Genomic DNA, 6000 nt, shown 5'->3' on the forward strand with positions numbered 1-6000 from the left:
TGCGTCTGGAGCCGTGAGGTGACCGAGAAGCGTGGATGGTTTGAGAATGGCGAAGCACTGTACTCAGCGATGAACTGTCGTTCTACTCTGGCCCAGACGATCATCTTCGGTGAGTATGGCGGCGACTTTGGGAAGAGCTTCTATCCTTACAGTGATTTGGAGATGGGCACCGTTGCTACTCATGGCGTCATGGCGAGAGGGCCCATCGGGTATGACTTGAGACCACGGCTGGCAGCTCTGGTGGCGCGTAGATCCTGCGTTCTCGTCTGTTACCTCTCATATTGTGGTGCCATTTTCCAACAAGACAGTGTTCGTCCGTACTAGGCTCGGGTCTCTACCAACTTTCCGCGTGATGTCCACATACTCCTGCGTCCAACAAGTTTCCCAAATCTGTTGCGATACGTAACGTGTGGCAACAGCTCGGACCGAACCTCTGTCCCAGTGACAGTACCCAAGACATCAGACACCTCTTTTACAGTAGCTGTAGGTCAGCTTGTGAAATGGGAGATGATATGTTTTAAGAAATATTTCATTACGAACGCTTTTTCAAAGCTAAATCAATGAAAATTTGCAGCTGGCTTCTCGTTTAGAAATAGATTGTGCGTGTGTCACTATTTTTGGAAATTCAGCACGTGCAGGTGTGAAATAGCGGACAAATTCTTTGTGTAAACATTTCACTATGCATGCGTTTTTGAAGTTACATGTATGAAAATTTTTATTTTGCTTCTTTGTTAGAAGTAAAAAATATGCAAGTCCCTGTTTTTGGAAATTTTATCCCCATGAAGTGAAACATAGGGTGAAAGCATTGTTAAAGCTAAATCTATGAAAATTGGCATTTGGTTTCTCGGACAGAAATGAAAGAAATACGTTTTTCACTATTTTTGGAAATTCAACACCTGAGATGATAAAATAGAGCCACACTGACGCAGTGGCTCATCGCCCAGCCAAAACCGCTTAACATTGAAACTTGACATTTAGAGACGGTGTGGACCTTGTAATAAAGTCACCATTTAAGAGAGTCTTGTTCGAAAATCCACTCCTAAAGGCGTGAAATAGGGGATGAAAGACTTTCTGAAAATATGTCGCTATTAAGACAATTTTGAAAATAGAACTATGAAAATTGCTACTTGCTTTCTTAGTCAAAAATAAAAACAATAGGGTTTCAGCATTCATGGAGATTTAACCGTTAAGGGGGTGATATTGTGGGTGAAAGTGTGTTTGAAAACAGTTCATTAGAAAAGAACTACTAAAGCATTTTAAAGCTACCTCTTTGAAACCTGATATTTAATTTCTCGGCCAGAAATTAAAAAAAATACGTGTTTCAATGTTTTTGGAAATTTAGTCCCCCAAGGGAGTGTAGTAGGGGATGAAAAAGTTTATGAAATTGTTTCTTATGAAACATTTTCATAGAAAAACCTATGAAAATTTGTATTTGGCTCCTCTGTTAGAATTTAAAAAAATGTGTTTCACTGTTTTTTGAAATTCAGCCCACTGGAGAGTGAAAGAAGGTGTGAAAAGGTATTAAGCAAATCTTTCGTTATATTAAAAAATTTTAAGAGCTGAATCTCTCAAAACTGGTATTTCACTTCTCTGTTAGATATAAATGAATAAGTGCTAGGTCGTGAAAGTTCCTATGGAAACATAATCACAAGAACGCAAAAGCAGGATTAACAAAACCCTTAGACTCCAGCTACCAGAACTACCTCGGAGAAAGATCATGCTTCTACGGCCTTAATTGGCGTGAAGAGTTTAGAGGGTGTTGCAGTTTGTGAACACCATAAAAATCTGAATAAAGGGAGACAAAAAAAAAGAGGAAAAGGAAAAGGAAAGTTCAGTGCTGTCCATACGGACTAAGCGAGCGAAACAGCGGGCACTAAGCCAGTATGTAATATTTATGTGGAACTATAGCTCGAGATACAAACACATGAGGTTACGCAGATCAAAATTTGTTGAACCCGGACGTTGGTGAGACTTTCTCAACTTCATAACGGAAAAAAATAAAACCGTTCGCACACATATGCTGGAGCAAACATCGGACTAACTTTACCGACTTTTCCGTGCAGTCAAGGATAAGTCTTTTGCAGCTAAGAGCGAGACTGGTCTGATAAATAAATCGAAATCAGTCTTCAATGTGCAAAGTCTTGGAATCTTTTTGAGAACTCATAACGAAATTTTTAGTTTACTGAAACGAAAGTAGCCATGTCTGGTCGGGAAATGACTGCCTTGAGTTCTGAGAAATATTCCATGTCAGGAACGCGAATCTGATTTTTCCGTAGGACGAACTTTTATTTTATAGCATCAACATTGTCCGCCATAACTCTCAGCAAATTATTCTCCCTTTACGTTGAAAGACTTACTGAAATCAAATAATTAGTGATGTCGATCATAAAAGATTTTGTCGCTGCTGTATTTGCCCTTGACCCAGTTTTTTCCCTAAGCACGTCATGTTTGTGTCTGGTGCTGCAACGATGTTACAGTGAATGATTTTTCAGCTCATAATAGTGCGATGGTGCACTAGGCACTTTCCATTGTGTTCAAAAACCAATGCCTCTTCAGCAGTGTAGGATGTGTCTTGTCCCACTCTTCTTTTTTGAAGGAGTGCGTAGACACAGTGGTGTTCTTAATTGAGAACGTAAATATGATTGAACACTAGACGAAAATTTAATAGTCATGGGTGACTGGAATTCGTCAGTAGGAAAAGGGAGAGAAGGAAACATAGTAGGTGAATATGGATTGGGGGGAAGAAATGAAAGAGGAAGCCGCCTTGTAGAATTTTGCACAGAGCATAACTTAATCATAGCTAACACTTGGTTCAAGAATCATAAAAGAAGGTTGTATACCTGGAAGAATCCTGGAGATACTAATAGGTATCAGATAGATTATATAATGGTAAGACAGAGATTTAACAACCAGGTTTTAAATTGTAAGACATTTCCAGGGGCAGATGTGGATTCTGACCACAATCTATTGGTTATGAACTGCAGATTGAAACTAAAGAAACTGCAAAAAGGTGGGAATTTAAGGAGATGGGACCTGGATAAACTGAAAGAACCAGAGGTTGTAGAGAGTTTCAGGGAGAGCATAAGGGAACAATTGACAGGAATGGGGGAAAGAAATACAGTAGAAGAAGAATGGGTAGCTCTGAGGGATGAAGTAGTGAAGGCAGCAGACGATCAAGTAGGTAAAAAGACGAGGGCTAATAGAAATCCTTGGGTAACAGAAGAAATATTGAATTTAATTGATGAAAGGAGAAAATATAAAAATGCAGTAAATGAAGCAGGCAAAAGGGAATACAAACGTCTCAAAAATGAGATCGACAGAAAGTGCAAAATGGCTAAGCAGGGATGGCTAGAGGACAAATGTAAGGATGTAGAGGCTTGTCTCACTAGGGGTAAGATAGATACTGCCTACAGGAAAATTAAAGACACCTTTGGAGAGAAGAGAACCACTTGTATGAATATCAAGAGCTCAGATGGCAATCCAGTTCTAAGCAAAAAAGGGAAGGCAGAAAGGTGGAAGGAGTATATAGAGGGTTTATACAAGGGCGATGTACTTGAGGACAGTATTATGGAAATGGAAGAGGATGTAGATGAAGATGAAATGGGAGATACGATACTGCGTGAAGAGTTTGACAGAGCACTGAAAGACCTGAGTCGAAACAAGGCCCCGGGAGTAGACAACATTCCATTAGAACTACTGATGGCCTTGGGAGAGCCAGTCCTGACAAAACTCTACCATCTGGTGAGCAAGATGTATGAGACAGGCGAAATACCCACAGACTTCAAGAAGAATATAATAATTCCAATACCAAAGAAAGCAGGTGTTGACAGATGTGAAAATTACCGAACTATCAGTTTAATAAGTCACAGCTGCAAAATACTAACGCGAATTCTTTACAGACGAATGGAAAAACTGGTAGAAGCGGACCTCGGGGAAGATCAGTTTGGATTCCGTAGAAATGTTGGAACACGTGAGGCAAGACTAACCTTACGACTTATCTTAGAAGAAAGATTAAGAAAAGGCAAACTTACGTTTCTAGCATTTGTAGACTTAGAGAAAGCTTTTGACAACGTTAACTGGAATACTCTCTTTCAAATTCTGAAGGTGGCAGGGGTAAAATACAGGGAGCGAAAGGCTATTTACAATTTGTACAGAAACCAGATGGCAGTTATAAGAGTCGAGGGGCATGAAAGGGAAGCAGTGGTTAGGAAAGGAGTGAGACAGGGTTGTAGCCTCTCCCCGATGTTATTCAATCTGTATATTGAGGAAGCAGTAAAGGAAACAAAAGAAAAATTCGGAGTAGGTATTAAAATTCATGGAGAAGAAGTAAAAACTTTGAGGTTCGCCGATGACATTGTCATTCTGTCAGAGACAACAAAGGACTTGGAAGAGCAGTTGAATGGAATGGACCGTGTCTTGAAAGGAGGATATAAGATGAACATCAACAAAAGCAAAACGAGGATAATGGAATGTAGTCAAATTAAATCGGGTGATGCTGAGGGGATTAGATTAGGAAATGAGACACTTAAAGTAGTAAAGGAGTTTTGCTATTTGGGGAGTAAAATAACTGATGATGGTCGAAGTAGAGAGGATATAAAATGTAGACTGGCAATGGCAAGGAAATCGTTTCTGAAGAAGAGAAATTTGTTAACATCCAGTATAGATTTAAGTGTCAGGAAGTCGTTTCTGAAAGTATTTGTATGGAGTGTAGCCATGTATGGAAGTGAAACATGGACGATAACCAGTTTGGACAAGAAGAGAATAGAAGCTTTCGAAATGTGGTGCTACAGAAGAATGCTGAAGATAAGGTGGGTAGATCACGTAACTAATGAGGAGGTATTGAATAGGATTGGGGAGAAGAGAAGTTTGTGGCACAACTTGACTAGAAGAAGGGTTCGGTTGGTAGGACATGTTTTGAGGCATCAAGGGATCACAAATTTAGCATTGGAGGGCAGCGTGGAGGGTAAAAATCGTAGAGGGAGACCAAGAGATCAATACAATAAGCAGATTCAGAAGGATGTAGGTTGGAGTAGGTACTGGGAGATGAAGAAGCTTGCACAGGATAGAGTAGCATGGAGAGCTGCATCAAACCAGTCTCAGGACTGAAGACCACAACAACAACACTGTTGGTATTGTTGGCAAACTGTGACAGGCCGACTGCGTGTCTCTAGCGGCGTCTGGTAACGTCCTCGCCTTTTCTTCTCCTTCCTCTTTACCTGTCCCTCCTTGCCCCCTCAGCCCCACTAACCGTGGCGCTCAGAGCGCTGTTTGGCCAGGCCTGCTTTAAACAGTGCCAACTCACTTTTCTTAAAATGTATAGATCTAAGTCAATGTATTTCTTTACTGTAGTGCGAAAGTGATGTAACATATCCTTTGTTTTACAGAGAATAAAGAGACAATGAAATATGATAAATGTTCTCAAAAATGCATTTTAACATGGGCTATTAACTTACACGCGTGGTTTCAAAGACTATCCAGCATACAACGTTGATTGCAGTTCCGACTTCTGCCCCAAGCCAGCAGGTTGTTGTTTACTTATTCGCTCTGTCCCAGTGTTGCAACTGATTGGATGTTTATCATTCAGTGGTGTTTGTGCCTTTGTGTCACGTCGTCTGTGTCTAGTTCTTCGTTGGGTGTGTGTTCGACAGTGGTTTAGTCTGTTCCTGCTTCTTTCTCATGGCATTCAAAAATTTTCCGCGTAAAGGTACTGTGAGTTATTCATTTGAGAAGTCGGTGTATATGTGCGGCCTGGATCTTTGGGAATCGACGATTTCTTACTTGGTACTTTTAATATTACCTCGGACCAGGTGCATACTGTCTATTTTGATGCTGCGGTTTATATTTTCTTTCTGAAATTCGTAGATCCCCTACAAGTAGACAAGTTAGTCTGGTGCGCCTGGCAATGTGGACATTGAATATTCGGACGTTTGTACGCGTAATCAGTCTCCCTCCAGGTAGAGGGTATTTGCCTTAAGGAACGTTTGGCGCAATATGATGACG

Source organism: Schistocerca nitens, chromosome 4 (genome assembly GCF_023898315.1).
Source record: "Schistocerca nitens isolate TAMUIC-IGC-003100 chromosome 4, iqSchNite1.1, whole genome shotgun sequence".
Lineage (NCBI taxonomy): Eukaryota > Metazoa > Arthropoda > Insecta > Orthoptera > Acrididae > Schistocerca > Schistocerca nitens.